The 18,799-nt window shown below is 42.2% G+C and overlaps 1 long non-coding RNA gene and 1 other non-coding gene across 2 annotated transcripts; both read right to left on the minus strand.

Moving 5' to 3' along the window:
- Positions 1–343: 343 nt before the first annotated feature.
- Positions 344–18,675, minus strand: LOC133156026 (uncharacterized). Its single transcript, XR_009714771.1, has 3 exons — positions 18,556–18,675; positions 1,677–1,825; positions 344–1,538 (listed from the first exon to the last, which is right to left on the minus strand). It is a non-coding gene; the product is annotated as an uncharacterized LOC133156026 (long non-coding RNA).
- trnag-ucc (transfer RNA glycine (anticodon UCC)) lies at positions 13,094–13,165 on the minus strand. Its single transcript has one exon. It is a non-coding gene; the product is annotated as a tRNA-Gly (tRNA).
- Positions 18,676–18,799: the final 124 nt, after the last annotated feature.

Below are 18,799 nucleotides of genomic sequence, written 5' to 3' on the forward strand. Positions count from 1 at the left end.
CAGTTTAAATTTAGGAATTTAGTCCATATATAAGGCGCACCGGACTATAAGGCGCACTGTTGGTTTTTGAGAACATTTTAGGTTTTTAGGTGCGCCTTATAGGGCGGAAAATACGGTACTTCTAAATGTGGGCACGTGAGGAGGGCATTTGCAAGAGATGGAAGGAAGAGGGAATTCAAAGTAAATATCAACATGTTGACTGTGATTAGAGAGGTGGAAACTCCCTCGTGTGATGCCGGTGGACCTAAGCAATGTTTACTACAAACAGTGAGTCATTTTTTCACAGGGAACATGGACTGAGTCACTTTTAATGGAGAAGAGTACTTACCTGGAGTCTGTCTAAAACTATCGTGGAAGGTTTTTTGTCAAAGCCGACATATGATGGGAAATTGACCTTTGAAAATATAACTAGAAATATTACTTTTGCAGGAGCTGGTATCTCCAAAAGGTTGGGTGGTAGTTGTACCGCCGAACGTCTTCGGTAAGTTCAAGGGCAGCTTCATACAAAGTGGAGAAAGAAACACACCTGACCTAACATAAACAGGACTGAATTCTGAATGCGATGAGTAAACAGAAGTGAGTCCGTGTGCACACGGAGGATTTATCCTTTGTGGAACTGACAATGGCGTCCTTTGCAAAAAGTTCAAAGATGATTACCGTAATTTTCGGACTATAAGTCGCACCGGAGTTAAGTCGCACCAGCCATAAAAAGCCCAAAAAAGTGAAAAAAAAAAACATATATATGTATATAAGTCGCACCTGAGTATAAGTCGCCCCCCCCACCCAAACTATGAAAAAAAAACGCGACTTATAGTCCGAAAATTACGGTAACCTTTAAATTGGAGGCAGTTGTTTGGATTTAACGAAAAGCTGAGCGAATGAAGTACGAATGATTGGAATTCCCATTTTGAACGTGCACTCTTATCTCATCTGAACCGAAAGAATCAATCATATAATTTATTTCCATCTCCTGACATGGAAGATGCTCAACGGCTCCCTGAGCTGCCAGATGGAACTTGTTGAAGAATCTCTCCATTATGTCACTCAAAATGTTTGGAACTGATAGCAGGTAGTTCATGTTGAGATCACATTGCAGGTCTGCAGGGGGGAAAAAGGTGCCGCATCCTGTCACTCAGCCCCCCTCGTCCGTCTTTTGTTGTTCTTTTTTTTCCCACCCGGCCATGGCAAATAACACACAGTCGGTTGTCCTCACATGAGGGCTTGGGCGTGTTCCATCATCGTGACTGACAGTTTGTCTTTCAACACACACTTAAATAAAAAGATCCCGCCGGAGAACATCAACATGCCAGAATGCACGTAGAGAAAGACTTGTTGACTTCATTCCTCCATATTGCACAAGCATCAAAAATGTAAAACGGGAAGTTTGCAAAGCCGAGGCATCCCACTTTGTTCTTTCGCAAGACACTCCCATCTTTGAGTTGATCTTCTCAAAGTCACAGCAGGCTCACGTAGCTTCCCTCCGGGCACAAAGATATTCCCCCGAACAAACTTTTCTCTTCATTTCCTCCCACTCTCACCTGTCACAACATTGATCCACTGTCAGATACCCCAGAACTCATCCCTCCAGTTTTCTCTAAACGTAGGACACAATCGATTGATTTGATAGAAGCCATCAACCCTGAGTGATACAGTAGCAGATGAGAAATTTGACTAACCGGTAAAGAAATCCAAAAGGGGAGCTTCCCTCCGAGGCGAGTTGCGTCTCGTCCTGGGCCGCCCGACGTGTCAGCGAGATAAGACGGTCAGCCCTCGAGGATGATGTCAGGGAGTGATGAATGAGATCAGTGACCTCCACACCAGACGACTGCAAATCAAGCGTCACATCCTCCATGTCTCCAGCAATTACCGTCGTCGCAGACTGCATGATGTCATGTTGATATGACGTTTCGACATCATGCCAATATTTTGTACTTGTTTGTCAATTTCTTTCTAAAAATGGGAGTATTTCCGTTTCATATTTTTTGAGTAACACTTGACCCCCCCCAGTCAGGTGGGCAAATTTGAGGCTAAAGGTGACACCCAAAGGTCCCAGGTGTGCAACACCCATCACACAGGTGAGCGTGACTCAATGGCCTGCCTTCCGCCCCTTCCCGAGCCTCCTTTAAGCTCCTCTAATTGTGTTTCCAAGCTTTCGAAAAGCCCCCCATGCTCTTATCCTCGCACCTCTTACACTGGTATGTCTTGCAGTTGAATGACATCATCATAGGAGGACCTATTGCAGGGGTTCTTCTATTTAATTTCAATTTTAATTTTAATTTTAATTTTAATTTTAATTTTAATTTTAATTTTAATTTTAATTTTAATTTTAATTTTAATTTTAATTTTAATTTTAATTTTTTATTTACAATAAATTTGTACAGTACTGGATATTTTTTTAGTCTGCGCAAACAAGTACCAAACAGAAATGTAGTTTTTTTCTTGTTTGATTTTATGCCACAAAATAAATGACTTAAATATCAAATCACTGTCAGCCCAATCAAACTACCGTAATTTCCGGACTATAAGTCGCACCGGAGTAGGTTTTTTTTAATGGTTTGCCAGTAAATTGGCCGTTTTCACATCAAACTGTTTTGCGTGTTATTTTAAAAATAATCATATCTGTCTGATTCAACATGATTATTTGGTTGGACTATTTTTTAGTACCGTAATTTTCGCACCGGAGTATAAATCGCACCAGCCATAAAATGCCCAAAAAAGTGAAAAAAAACATATATATAAGTCGCTCCTGAGTATAAGTCGCCCCCCCACCCAAACTATGAAAAAAACCGCGACTTATAGTCCGAAAACTACGATAGTAATACTCATTTCAAATCATGCATGTTCAAAACGTGGAAGAATACTTAAATACGTCCTTTGCTCACTCCCCTGGCATGGTTCGGTCATTTCCAAAACATGTTATTGTAGCGATGACCCATTAAGAGTGTTTCAATTGGCACGGGTCCAGCTTTGACCTTGCGTCCAATGAGAGGCCACGTGCAAACAACAGTGTGTGTCATTTATGGTTGGAGTGTGCCTCTCTTGTGTTTGCTGACCTCTTGGCCGTCCGTCCGTCCCTGTGAGAGCACACTCAAGGAAAACTTTTTCCAAGCCCAGATGATTTCCGAAGGAGTCAAGGCTGACTCGTCCACCTCAAAGGAGGCAGCGGTTAATAAAGTTAAAGCCCGGCCGGGCTCAACAGTAGCGCTTTACAATCCGAGCTTTTATTTGACATGACGTTCCCAGCGTCTCGCCTGCGGGGGTTTGAATGCTGAGTGAGCGGGACACAAAGGAGAGGCCGGATTAGCCTTTGTGGGAAGTGACAAGTTGTGAGGAGGTCAGGAGGCTTCTTTTTTTTTTCTTTAAAAAAAAAAAGACGGGGCTCACCTGGGAAAGTAGCAATTTAGTCAAGCCCTGCTTTTGTTACAATGGTGACACTGCCTCACACCTTTTGTCCGGATACAAACAAGTCCGAACAAGTTCTAAGCGACGCAAACCTGCTCTGATTTGACTGCCATTGTCATTGTTATCATATCTATGGATTCATTGAGAGTTTTTGTGTGTACAGGAGATCCGTCACGATTTTGTTTGGATCCCATCCAAACTGTGCGCTTGGCCAAAAACGCTACCTTAAGACGATTTGATTTGTGCTGTATTTAAACAGCAGGGGGCGCAAAAACCCAATTATTTTTTTGGAACTGGATTTAAAAAATAACTCAAATTGGATCAAATGTGTTAAAGAGTTTTCTGCACCACCATTTTGTATACAATAGCTGTCGTGGGCAGTCATGAAGACTTTCACAACGACTCTAAATATTCTTCCATTGACCATCTACACGAGTTGCGGCACCATTTGTGTTCACTTTTATTCTCTGAAGACAGATATCTGTACTTCCTTTTGTGAAAATAGATGGGATAAAATGTGTTTGTCTCTACCACCTGGCAGTTGTGGTTAATTTCCCCCGCAGTTGCTCATGCATATTTTCTGATTAGGCAGCTCATTAGGACAAAAGTGCACCTCCAGGCTAGGAGAGCACCTCCGCAGGAAACTCACACACCCCACATCCCTCGTGCCTCCCTCGAGGCACAAACAAGCTTCACTGGGCCTCGGCAGGAGGGAAAGAGTTGTCGGTTGCTAGTGGCGGGAAGAACCGTGCACAAATATTTTGGTTTTTTTAGTTGAATGATGGCGGCTTGGGTTTACAAGAAACAAAAACGGAATATTGAATCATGAATGGCAAATCTGTCTCACACACACGATGGAAATTTGCAGCAAGCTTCCCTGCTAATAATCTCTTCATCATAAAAGCCACCTGGGGGCTGCCGCCTCTGTTTGTTCCCAAATTACATTTCCATGAGGTCACTTCGCCCGTCTATGAACTTTCCTGACAAAGCATGCTAAAGCTAACAATGACGCTAGGTAAACACACAATGTACATCAGTTCACATTCAAATCTCTTTTGTGTCTTTTACGTGATCATTTATAACGAAGGCACAAAAAATCCAGAGCAGATTTTATTTGATGTACTAAATGAAGACTGTCGAATGAGAAACACGCCATTAAACATAACGACACGGCCATCCATCTCAGAGTGTTTCATGTTGACAGCTGTTTTGTTTTATCGCTTCGCCTCCATCTTTGTCCCGCTATTAAAAAAAAGAAGATAATTTGAGGTTTGGGCAAATGATGGGCCAATTTGGGGACGCCGCGTTGTTGATAACGCCGGCAACAGAGGCGGGACACACCAATGTGTCAGCACGTAGGCGGCGTTGTGAATGAGGGCATGTTTAGTCATAACAAGAAGTATGTGTACGGCATACTTTTGCGGGTGTAATTGTATGCGCGCTGTTAAGCACACATGCTCACATGGAGATGCTTCTTAAACCGAGAGCAGCTGTTTGTCTTTTCATATATTCTGCTATTCTTTTCCTTTCTTCCAAAGAAAGCCGGAATGAATGAATAGATTAGAACTAAAAGACAGAGCCGTCCAAGGATTTCATTTCCCGTCAGGACATTGTGTTCCAGTGTGTGTTTTGTTGGGTTTTTTTTTTCATTCTGCGACTGTCATTGACAAGAAATGATGTCCTTGGGAACGCTGACTGTGAAGAACCACAAAGATAGCTTTGACGAGTCGGAATATTTCCCACGGGACAATTTGAACGCATGATAAAGATTTGAGGTTCAACTTTGATAGCCAATAGAAATTCCACATTGACCCGGAGCTGATGGATGGATGGAAAAATTGATAAAACTAAAAACAATTAAAAATAATCTAAATAAAATAAAAATAATTTAAATATAATAAAACAACTATTTCTAACCCTAACCCTAACCCTAAAAACAATTAAAAAGAATCTAAATAAAATAAAAATAATTTAAATATAATAAAAAAACTATTTCACAAAAAATCTGATATATCAGGAAAAAGTGTCAGTCTGCAGCCAAGCAAAAGCCCGTTTGGAGAAGAAATTGGGCCAATAAATCAAAAGTGCAAGCGGCACCGTGCAGCAACACGCCTGTGTTTCTCTGTCCTATTGACCCCGCAGGCCCATTAAGAAGCCACGGCGCTGCATTGGCGGAGGAAGCCGAGCAGCCCCCAGCGCCTTCCTTCTCCTCCTCCTTTGCTCTGCACTGCACCTTTCCCACACACTGTCGGGGTTCACCTCTGACTCATGACCCGGGGAGGGTGGTTAGGTGGGGGGGGGAAATGGGGACCACCCAGCCGGGCTCTTATGCCCCCCCACTCTTGAGAAGAAGCGAGGAGAGGGATGTGGTGCTGGGTGGGTCTTGAGGGAATAGCGTTAGGTCAGGTTAAGGAAGGGAAAGAAGATCAAAGCGGAGCGGGAAATGGAAAGAGGCGCTGTTAGGGGTCATTTTGGACCGAAGTTGAGGTGTCAAACTCACAGTGCGGGGCCAGATCCGGCCTGCCACATCATGTTATGTGGACTAGTAAAGATTCGGCTTGCGGTTTGTCGAACAATTTTTCTCAAGGTGAACTTTATTGTCAAACTAAATCCATCAAACAAAGACCTTGTGTATTTACAGCAAACACTTTGCTTTGCCTTAAGAAACGTTTGTTTAGCTCCATGCTAACACGCAATGCAAAACACAACAGACAAGCTAACAAATAGCATCAATGTTGCAACACTTGAAAGATGATGTGAACAAAAATGGTGAAGCAACAGATGTAGACAGACAATAATGGATAATTATAATGACAAGCAAACTGCCGTAGGAGATTTGCTGGGGGGACGGGACTGACAGATTCTGTTCCTCTGTTGTAAATCTCTGTTTATCACCACCCCCCTTTATTCAGCAGGCAGGAAGCCCGCAAGCTCAAATAAAGCCACAAGAGTGAGCTGACACATTTATGAGGGACTGTGTCACTTATCGTCTCCTCCATTTTTTTTTTTTCTCCCGCTTCCACTCTCAAATGGACACTCTGGCCTGTCTGAGACTTGAGAGCCACTCAACTTTTAAGACCTGACTTCACGTTTGTGCGTGACCATTCTTAAATTGTCTCCAAAGTGGGTGTCACCTTCTGGACTCTAATGATATAATAACACTGCTAGCGTACCAAATTGTATCCTTTTTTCCATGATTACTGGAATCTGGCTTACTGACTTCCAGGCATGTGTCAAATAGATTTTTATGCCCCCAGCATTATGAATGGAAGCCATTACCGACTAATAAAACTGTCTTCTGTACATCTGTGACATATGGTTCAGCTGCGAGCTAGCGGGCAACAAGCATCACGGGTTTAGCTTTGAAACAAAAGTAGAACTTCATGAAAATCTGAAAATGTTCATTTTCCTTTTTAAGTGTCGGACGATGTTGCCAAGTATATTCGAACGTTTGCCTTTTCACTGTCGTCATGACGGCAAATAAACAAACGACAGTTCGACCATGTGACATGTTGCGCTGCCCCGAGTGGCGGTCACGCTGAAGTGCCGACTGCGCGCAAGGTAACAGATAACACATGTCAACAAGGGGAAAGAGCAACAAGGCGACAATAAAAGCGTGACACAAAAGGCCCGCCGACACAAAGACACTTTGACATGGCTGGGCAGGAATGTGCCGGCAGGTAGTGCACGGGGGGGCCCAGGAAGCAGACAACAACACAATGGCGGCATATATGTGTGTGTGTGTGTCCATGATCAATTAGCGTTGGCAAAACAGCTAGTATTGCTACAGTCAGGTTGAAAAATGTAGTTATTTGACTACCGTAAATTCCGGACTATAAGCCGCGACTTTTGTCCAAAATTTCGAACCCTGCGGCTTATAGTCAGGTGCGGCTTATATAAGGATTTTTTTTCGTGATTTTTGTGATGACTTGATCACTTTTATACACTGCGGTATCTTGAAGAAAAAAACAACAACAAAAATACTATTTTGAAACACTACTATGGCTGCTGCTTATTCTGGCTGTGTTGCTTGTGACCATTATGAGCTTTAGTAGGAATGCACGCTAGGTGACCTGCGTCAAAGGGCTCTAAACCCTTCGTCACAGGCAGTGTTTAGAAAGACATGTTAAAGTATGTTATTAAAACTTTAAAAAGGCTTTCTGCGAACGGTCTTTCCTTGTCAAAAGACGCATGTGCACGTGCGGCTTATAGTCCGGTGCGGCTTATATAAGAAAAAAACTAAAATATCCCCCAATTTTAGCTGGTGCGGCTTATAGTCCGGTGCGGCTTATAGTCCGGAATTTACGGTAATTACTTGATTTTAAAAGTAACTAAGTTGCATTAGAAATTACGGTACGATTTACTTTTAGCCTCCACCGTATCTCAAATTTAATCTTAGCACTCGACGGTATTTCATGACGTAACGTATCGGAGTTGTTTTTGCAGTTGTCTTGGCGTGTGTTGGGGACTCGTCGTTCCATCGCCGAATCGAGTTCATGCGAGACGCAAAGTTGAGAAGATGCGAGTCCAAAGTGTGGCAGATGTTCGAGTGTAACCTTACATGGGTCTCGCGAGTGACACAAGACGGGGGTCGCTGGGATCAAACCGTGTGACCCTGCATTGCAGCTGGGGGGGGGGACATGCTGTGTGTGCGCGTACATTTTTGGACCTCGCATATGTGTGTTGCCAGCATGTGATACTTGATCGCCGAGCGGACATATTTGAGGCACAGAGATAACACTTGAGAGATGATTCCCACGCTAAATGATGCAAGGTGATATGAGGAGGGAGCTCTCGTATCAGATGCCATCTTTTCATTTTGTAAATCATCACACAGCGCCAGTTGTTAGCACTTAGCGCCGGGATAAGTCGCTTCAAACCGGGAGATTTATAAACGTTGCCGCACTTGAACTGACGCGCATCGTTTGTGTGTCTTTGTGGAATTCAAATAGTTCGGGATTGAAGACTACACTTTCAGCTGTCATCCAGAAGGGTCTACAAAAATTAATTACCCTTTTTGGAATTATTGGCATTTTATTATTTTTAATTTTATTATTATTTTATTATTTTTGGCACAGTACACAGGCAATATTTTAATGATTTAAATAATAATAATAAAATAATGATCATAAATAAATAGTAATTTTCTGTATATTTATGTTGAAGACTAAGTTATGCCATAGAACAATTTTTTTTAATTGAATATTAAAATATAAATTAATATACAATATTCCTTGAAAAAGCCATCAGATGACAAGAACGTAGTCGTGATGAAAATGTCCTAATTTTACACTCCATAAAGAAAATGTTAAGACTACAAAAATATAGTAATTTTACGAAAAAAACCACTTCATAATATTACGACATTTTTTTAAGATTATTTTACAAGCTTGAAAAATATATTATACACAAAATGATGCAGGAAAAAAGTCAAGAAGAAAGTTCATTTACTGGTGACTACCTCCGAGTCGTGCTTATCTCTAGCATGGTCCAACTAAAACACACATTTGTGCACAACATTGATCAAACACAAATATAAACACACGCACACACAGTCAAAGTCCATTCACATCACAACACAACACATCTGTGGTCACTTGAGTGTTGCGTTGTGTCGGTAGGCTTGAAGTGTGTTTTCATCAGTTCTTATCTGGGGGGGGTGTGCGTGCACGTACGTGTATTCCTGTAAAAAGCGCAGTTCTCTTGATAAGCTCGGGCCAAACTAATCTCTTTAAACTTCTTTCAAAAGCGTAGCATGTCGTCACTCCTTCTGAGTTACTCACAAAATGTCTGTTTTATTACAAATATGTCTCACGGTAATGCAACCAGATGGCACCTGAAGCAAATTTATGACTTTTTCCACCGTCTTTTTATTTTTAACCTTATCAATTCATTTTGACGTGTTTTCCTCCCACCATATTTTCCACTATCTCATGAAAATGGGAAGTTACAAGAGTTACAGCTCAAGGCGTAACAAAAAGGGAACACGGTCATATTTTCGAATGATAAAGTCATCATTTTAAAGTCATAAAAATGTGACGGCAAGAAGGGCACAATAATAAAGTTCTAGTGTTTGAGAGAAAGTCATATTTTCAATGTTATTCTATGCCCATAAAAGAAGTTGAAAATAAAAATCGGAGTGTTACGAGTACAAGGTCACAGTGTTGAAAGAATTAGTAAACCGCAGCGACAAAAAAGTTGGAATGGATGACTAAAGTCATGAAGTTGCAAAGAAAAAAAGGACATTTGCAATGTTATGAGACTTTTTTGTTCTGATTCTTTGAGAAATAGTCAAAACTTTAACTTGAATTCACCTATGCAAAAATGTTCTCTTTATTCCTCCAGCCTGTTTTTCCCTATCTCGTCTCTTAACACTCTGTCCCTTCCCCCTGCAAGATGGGACTGCTAATTATGTTCCTCCTTCACTAACCCCCCCCCCCCCCCAATCCTAGTTATCTCACTCTCTCCGTCTGCAAACCCTCTGGGGGGGGGCCTCTCACCAATCACCGTGTCATAAAACACAACTCGTACTTTCCATCAGCTCATCGTCACACAAGGTGTTACGATATGGCGTGCATGTCCTCCTTTCTTCAAACAGATATTTATTTATTTATATTTATTTATATTTATTTATATTTATTTATTTATTTATTTATTTATTTATTTATTTATTTATTTATTTATTTATTTATTTATTTACAATTGTCCCATCCGCTCTGTTGTGCAAATTGCTTGAAGGGCGAATTCTGTCAGACAGTGCTTTATTTGACTGGAGGGGGCGGGTAGGCGGGCGGGATAGTGACTTATGGAAGGATAGAGTCATACATAAGTGGGGGCAAATGTATTATAAAAAAAAGTATGTTTTCCATGCTCGGACTTGTCGTTGTTGATTCGCTTCGGAAGCTAAGTTAGCAAGCTTCCTCAAGAAAATGGTGTAGTTAGCTAACTATGTCTTTACACTGGAAATATTTGCACTCCTCAGATAGTCTGCCGTCAATATGATATTGTTTATACCGTAATTTTCGGACTATAAGTCGCACCGGAGTATAAGTCGCACCAGCCATAAAATGCCCAAAAAAGTAAAAAAAAAAACATATATATGTATGTAAGTCGCTCCTGAGTATAAGTCGCCCCCCCCGCCCAAACTATGAAAAAACCCGCGACTTATAGTCCGAAAATTACGGTATGTAATAAATTACCGTTTTTTTCCGTGTATAGTGCGCCCCCATGTATAGTACGCACCCCTAACAATGGCATGCTGATGCTGGAAAAAAGCTTGTACCCATGTATAATACGCACCCAATTTTTATGAATTTTTAAAAAAAAAATTTTTTATTTATTTATTTTTTTTTAAGTCCCAAAGATCGTCACACACGCAGGGAGGCAATGGGTCCCATTTTTAAAGTATTTGGTATGGTCTTAACTAGGCTGGATGTCATTTTTTTTGTTGGCGTTGATTTCTCCGACTGCCCCTAAACGCACCACCGCGCTCCGTGCGCACACGGCGGCTCTGTATGGGAGAGACGTTGAAGAGGAATAAAAACACCCTTGGAAACCAAAACTTGCCCCTCGTCGTGACTCGGAGCCGCAACAAATGTTTCGGATTTGTGTAGGGTACATTGTGACAGACGGCAAACTAGCAGGTGATCGAGCGAGCGTCTGATACAAGAGCATTGCGGTCGTATGGAGCGTGTTTGAAATGAACAGCAGAGACGAAAGGAACAAGGCAACGCATTTTGTTATTTGCTGATTGAAACTGCTAATTAAACTGTGAATTGAAACTAATAGGAAGAAAACAACTCTCGCTCTTAATATAGCTGACGTGTCTTGCGCAACCGTTCTGCGCATCTGTAATGGCGGCCTCCGTATGACGTCCGGTCCGCGATGGAGATTAAAAAACAAACAATATTTGACAATAACACACCATCGAGGATTGCACCATCGCATCAAACGATGTGTCGTCAATTATGAATTTTACTAAGTGTGTTGGGCAGGATGGCTGAATGCGATGCGCGATTGACAACAAACAAGAAGAAAGGTGAGTTTTATTTCGGGGGAGATTTGTCATGTCTCGTCCCCAGTTTTGCTATGTGTCTAGGTTGCCATAGTTTCTGTTCGTGTCACCCCGCTCTTCCTGTGTCACCTCAATCGATGTAACGTGTTTTGTATTTAAGTCCTGTCTGCCCCTCGCTCACCGTTGGATCATTGCATGTGTTACTGTCATTCTGTTCCTGTCTTTGGTAATGTCACCCTGTCTTTTTGTTCCACGACTTTGTCGGTCAGTCCTGTTGTTGGTTTTGTTGTACCATGACTTTATTTAAAAAAAAAAAAAAAAAAAAAATTTTTTTTTCTTTGTACCCATGTATAATACGCACCCCAGATTTTAGGACAATAAATTAGTAAAATATTGCGCACTATACACGGAAAAAAACGGTATTACATTTCTGGCTGAGGTAAGAGTAGAATTCCACCATGTTACAAAAGAATTGGTTGTTTCAAAAAAAAGGGGGACCCTCACATGTCAGAGTGACACTGTGATGACAACACTTCTTCAAAACGTCACCTTTTTTTTATTTTTTCCACAAGCCTCAGTCAACTAAGCCAGCAAAGCAGCAAGACCACGCTAGCAACAGCATTCCACTTTCAGTCAAATATGACAACAACTATTCCAGATATTAAAATGGAGACTGACTTTCACTCATGCAGACGGTTTATTTTGCGCACGTTATTTCGTACCGATGGAGCTATCTTCGGCATGAAGATTAGTGTATCTACAGCTAGCTATCTATAGCTAGCATGAGGACAAAAATTGCCTGAGTGACATTTCGGCAAATCCAAACGACACAACCATGCACTGTGATTCACCAACAACTTATTTCAAACACGAATGACACAGGCACAGTTGTGGACAAGTTGGAAGACGAACCAGCTTGAGGGTCTTGTTTGCACTCGGGTAAATAGCACACAGCAATTGAGTTAACCTTGTGCTGATGTCTGATTGGCGCACAGAAGAGACCAACACACATGTCTGGAGTGTTACACGAGATGATTGGGCCTGTTTATCTGTAAAAGTGATTGATAGGCACTACTGCTGCTCGCCTAATCCCGTTTTCAGCCCGTCACCAGTGCGGCAGATTGACGTCAGAGGGATCGCCGCTAACTGCGCGTCGACACACGATCTCGCCGACGGTCCCGCCGCTCTACGCACAGAGAGACGGCTTGTTCCTCGAGCGCCAACCCCTCGACGCCGCGCTTCTACATTTCAAAGGCCAAGGTCAGACGGGCCCGCGTTGACCAGGAAGTTACGCGGTAATGAGGCCAATTAGAAGGCTGCGGCCGGGAGGGTATTTCATTTCTCTCGATAAAGCCTCACTTTGTCCTCGTAAAACCATCCAGAAAAATGTTAAAAGCAATAAACACGTGCATTCGCCTTGGATTTTCGCTGCCGCCGTTAGTCTCGCCACATGCGGGGGAGATGTTTACACCGGCGGCGGGCTAGCATACGAGTGTGCCACATAAGGGGCGCTTCAGGATCAATATTTAATAACAACATGATAATTTCGCTCGTCGGAACATCTAACATCCACATGAGAGAAATTCCAAAGAAAATTCTGCGGCTACAAGCGACTTAAATACTGCATTGGCCGGGAATCGAACCCAGATCAACTGCGGCTACAAACAACTGAAATACTGCATTGGCCGGGAATCGAACCCAGATCAACTGCTTGGAAGGCAGCTATGCTAACCGCTACACCACCAACGCTGCACGTAAAGGTTACACAACAGTGCAGACTCCATTCGGTGTGCACCAACCTGCCAGCTCTTGCCATTAAAGTACTTCTGTCTGTTGTTTTGGAGTGTCCTGTTGTTATGGCAACAAGATAATCACACAATGAACAGCATGTGTCCATTAATAGCCCCTCATGGAAGGATTAATACTTCCATTTGAACAAGAGCGGCTAAAATGCTGCAATAACAGAAAGTAATTAAATGTTCCATTGTTCGGCTCGGCTTAACTCTTAACACTTATTTAATGAGAACATTTTATACCGCCAATGTCGTAATACTGTTTGTGTTTTGTTGTTGTTCATGACAAAACGCAAATTGTGCCGCTTAATTAGGTCTTAAAAGTTTCTGCAGCAGCTCTTTGTTCTCACGGCGGCTGTGGTGAAAAGCAGCTTTGGGAGCCGACTCACAGCAGACGTCATGACCCCGTTCCCAAATTGTCCCGCCCACCTGGCGTCCTTTTCGCCGTTCTTAACGACATTTTGCTGGCGGATGTCCCGTAAAGCCACAAAAGAAGGAAGCGTTAATAGGCAAAGCTTAAAAGGACTGTCGTCAAAGGCAGCGAGGATGGATTTTTCTTTTTAAATTGGGAGAACTCCTCAGAGAATATTGGCAAATAAAAGACATTTGCTTGTAAACTTTACTGGGAGTGAGAATGTCAAGACAAACATGTAGTGTGTCATTCCCTCCAGCTTTGTTGACTGTTTTCAACAAAGTCCTCATACATCTTGTTATCAGTTCTTAATGTCAGCCGGGCAGGCCTAGGTGGGTTCAGACACGTAGTCTGGACAGTGTCTGGGGTAAAGGCTCTCCTCATAGGTCACATCCTGTCCGAAATGTGGCTGGCTTCTTCTTACCGTGTGAGGTGGGAGGCAGAATGCCAAAGGTCATGATTGCTTTCTCAGATTTCAAAGCTTGCTCGAGGGGACAGAGGTGATGAGGTCACTGTGGATAGTTTAGCTCGAGTTAGGGCCACTGCGTCGCCGCATGCGCATCACGCTAATGGCTTCCGCAATTAAACACTAAAAATGGAAGCAGTTGTATCCTCGGAGTGTTGGGAGGCAATGATGGAGGGGCCTGCCCCCCTTTTTTAAGGCCCCTTACCTGCTGTGCGCTACGGCACATGCTCAAAGGGAGATTGTTGTTGTCTTACTGCGGGATTAGTCGGCAATCAAGCATTGAGGGCAGTTCAGCTTTTTCGGCCTGAGTGGACAAAAACAACCCCGGTGTGAGCTCAGTTAGCAAGAAAAGACTCCGGGAAGTGTGACGGATGGTCGCAAAAGGTTCTTGGAGTTTAGAAATGGCTTATTTCACATCGAAATTTGATGTGGGATAAAAATTGGATGCGATACTGGTGCCAATGTGAGCTACAGAGTGAGCAAACATTAGCATGTATGCTATATTTGGATTGTTTTGAGGTTCAAATTAGGTGGCTAGTGGTTTATGTCAAACTTGTACGGCATCAGGCAGCATGGTGTCTTATTGGCTAATATGTCTGCTTCAGAGTCAAGAGGTCATGGGTTAAAATTTGGTTTCAGGACCTCCTGTGTGAAGTTTGCATGCTCTCCTGGTGCTCTCGCTTTCTCCCACGCGTCATTCAAACACTTGGAGTCATTTAGAACTGGAAGGGTCTCCCAAAATGATTTTTAATTGAGGTGCAGAAATTCAAGAGTCAAAATGAAGGTTTGGGGTTTGAAAGTCGATCTCGCAAATGATTGGAGGTAGAAAACGAGTAGAAATTGATGTCGGAGTCAAAAGAAAAGAAGCAAGAGGACATTATTCAGGCTCCGGCCCTGAAGAATAACTCATTGTTTTGGTTGGCTCGCTTTTGAGAAAGTGAATGCGCATATGCAGACGGGCAAGAAAGGGCAGCGGGGGAGCGCGAGAAGAAAGAGAGTTGAGCGTGGGTGTGCGCCACACAAAAGAGGGAGAAGAGGAGACTGCCAAGAGTGAAGAAGCTCAAGAACATTCTGTAACAAATCAACTGGAACGGTCCGTAAGCATCAATGTGGATAAAGAGACGTGCTGTATATCATATATGAACATTTAAATGAATGGTGAAGAAAGTCCTTTTTGTTTGCATCTCTAGGAAGAAAGTGTTTGGAGAACCCTGATCTAGATCCAAGTTGTTGTTTTGTGAAGCACTTGAGCAGGTGTTATCTTCCTTCAGCGATAAAGAACTTTGCGCACAGCATGACATGACGCAAGGGAAGGAGACCAACCGAGTCGGGCTTACATAAGCGTCTCCAAAAACACACACACACACTTGCAGAATGTGCGGTGCTGATCCAGATGTCGCGTGTGTGTCAGTGCACTCTTGACAGACACACACGGAGAACGTCTGGACACGAGCGCCTCTGTTTCCCATCACCGTGAATCCACTCAACATGTGTTCTGGTCGGCCGCCAACGACTCACGCTGATCCACTTAGTCGGAGCAAACAGTCGGACTCAAACAAGCCGTGATGGAACTGAAAACGTTAGAGCGAGGCCGCTCGTTAAGATTTATCAGCTTGAGTCTTGAATACGTCATGGTGAGATAAAGGGGCAAAGTTGCGAACACGGGTAATTTAGAAGCAAATCATATGAAAAAATAATAATAATAAATACTAGCAGTCAGTGGTGGGAAGTACCAAAGTACTAATACCGTAATTTTCGGACTATAAGTCGCGTTTTTTTTCATAGTTTGGGTGGGGGGGGCGACTTATACTCAGGAGCGAATTATATACATATATATATGTTTTTTTTTTCACTTTTTTGGGCATTTTATGGCTGGTGCGACTTATACTCCGGTGCGAAAATTACGGTAATAAAAAATACTAAAAAAAAAAAGTCCAACCAAATAATCATGTTGAATCAGACAGATATGATTATTTTTAAAATAACACACAAAACAGTTCGAGGTGAAAACGGCCGATTTACTGGCAAACCATTAAAAAAAAACTGTCAGTAGTGACTCATGTTAAATTGGAGTTATGCTGTCATTTAAAGTGCCATTTATTACCCCCAAATATAGTTATATAGTTGTATTGTTTATTTATCCATCTATTTATAGTTGTATAGTTTTTTTTAGTTTTTTTATTTCGGGAAATCAAAAAGCATTGAAACTTGCAAACTTAGTAAAGAGTAGTTAAAGAGTCTTTACAAACATTGCAAATAGTTTTTCATTGATGACCGACTTCCGCGATCATCTGTTTACTCTCGGAATAAATGCAAATATTTCTTGATTGCAGAGTCCCGTGTCTAAACTACGTGAAGTACTCGGAGGTGTCTTTGTGTGTGCGGGAGAGCCCAAACAAACATGGAGACAGCCTCCTTTGTCAGGCTTATCTGCACCGTATGTGAGATGAAAGAACCGTGGGGGGAACAAAACAAACTGATAAAGAAAAAGAAAGGAAAGAAAGAGCAGAGGAAGAAATAAGGTTAAAGTCATGCAAAGCAAATACGTCCCAGATTGAGAAGATTGGATTTTAGTGAAGGAAAATGACACAAGACATATACTTCGAACTAGCTGGGGAAATATTTGAAAAAAATTATTACGTAATATTGTATTGGGAAAAATAGGAAGTACTTACAGTGCTATAAAAAATTCAATAGAAACGATGATGTAGTAATTTACCTATAAGTCTATCTTGTAATGACCGAAACCAATTAGCGTACAGTCAGGGACAACTTGAGCTTTACAAACTTTCCTTATCAAGAAACACCGAACGTGTAGTTAATATCCAGCGAGACCTTCAAAAGCACAAGGCCCGATTGTGGCATAAGTCAAGTTATGTATTAACTCCAACCTCGACAATTCCGACCATATGTCAGACCTGGAGATAATGAAGCGATAACGTCATTGAAAAGAGCTTCAGGAGTGGAAACGACAAGCCTCTGTTGTGTTCCGATGAGATAAAAGCGAGCCGTGGGACATGAATGCTGCAATAAAAACCGCTGAGGTGTTTTGGAAAATTCAAGTCATCGCTGATAGCGGTCAGCGGTAGATCCATGGAAATATTTTGCTATCAGTTTCCTCAATAATAAACCTCTTTATGCCAGACATCACATTTATAAATAGTCTGTCCTTCAGTGTCACATGACCTGTTCTTCCATCATAATAAAATATCAGATGGTTCTATTTTAAGATGACAATAACGATGAAAGGACGCAAACTTGATAACAAGGTTAATAACACCACCGTGACGGCTGCGTCATTCTGCTTTAAAGCGCCTTGGCAAATATGAACAAATTATATTCGCAAAAATATTCCCTCCGTATTATGTTAGCTTGCTTGCTGACGTTGCTATTTAGCGTTGGGTAGCTAAAGATAGCTAGCTTAACATCCACCTAGTCATAAAATGAATGGAAAGGTTTGCCAAAATGTGTTTTGGGACATTAATAACAATCAATAACGTGAAAATCCAAGTTAAGAAATATGTTGCCAACTAGCATTGAACAGCTAAATCGCTCAGGAGAACAATTAGCTTCTTTTTGCCTCCGATCATTTTGGTTGCTCTCGTTGCTCCACTTGCAACTCTATCTTGTGAGCGTTACAAAACGGACTCGTTTTTTTTTTTCAACCTGATTTACGTCAAAAGTAAGAACTTCACAAGCTTCGGTGTAGGTGTCTCTTAATCATGGCCCCAGACATATTTGCATCGCATTACAAGGGCTTGGGCAACAGTTAATCCCAAAGACAATGCACAAAGTGGAGCACAGTCTACGTGTCGGATCCCTCCCCACCCAACGGACCTGACTGGCATAGTTAATGTTCCTCCTAATCCCACCCAGCAAGCAGCGTTGCAGTCATCACGCTGGCAATCATCTGAGGGGGGGCTGCAGGAATCCCTCAGCGACTCTTAATCGTCCAAACTGATTATGAACCCGCTCAATCGTCGGGGCAAGGCACCGTCTGCCCCGAAACTGTTCTCCGAAGTTACGTAAAGTCGTTCGTGGGGGCCGGCGAAGGAATTCGACAAATTTGTGGAGTATTATCGTGGAAAGAGGTGACAGGTGATTTATGAGACCAGTTGCTCTGTGGAAAAACATCTACAACCCTACGAAAACTGCTAAATCGCTGAATCCAATGCAATTTAATTTTTTGATCCCTCAAACGAGATTGTGTAGAGTTTCTCCACCAAGCTACAAACCAGTGATGGTGGGAATTGGCTGAGGTATGACTATGGAGTTTCACAAAACGCTGATGACTAATTAGGCAGATCAATGACTGCCAAAGCATAAACCACAAATGCTACTTTAGCCCATTATCTTGACATAAAATGGCCATTAAATGTTTTACAGGGCATTTAGCCACCATTTTTTGGGTTTGTGGATTAGGGTGGAGAAGTTCAAATGGTGGGAAGAGTTTTACACATTTACTCACAATTAGTGGTAGTGAAGGGGAGAAGATTCTCTCGATTGAAAGCGGAGGAGACGGTAACTTGGACATCCAGCAGAACTCCTCCAAAAACAGCCTTTTGGGAACTTTTTTATTTTCCCTCTGCAGATTGAAAACATTAAGATTGGAATGACGAATATGACACAACAGTAAAACTTTTATTGCCTGTAGTGTATTTATCTGGATGGGATACAAAACTCAGCTAGCATTATTTGTAGCAGAACATCGC

The sequence above is a fragment of the Syngnathus typhle genome, linkage group LG6, assembly GCF_033458585.1.
Source record: "Syngnathus typhle isolate RoL2023-S1 ecotype Sweden linkage group LG6, RoL_Styp_1.0, whole genome shotgun sequence".
Taxonomy (NCBI): Eukaryota; Metazoa; Chordata; class Actinopteri; order Syngnathiformes; family Syngnathidae; genus Syngnathus; species Syngnathus typhle.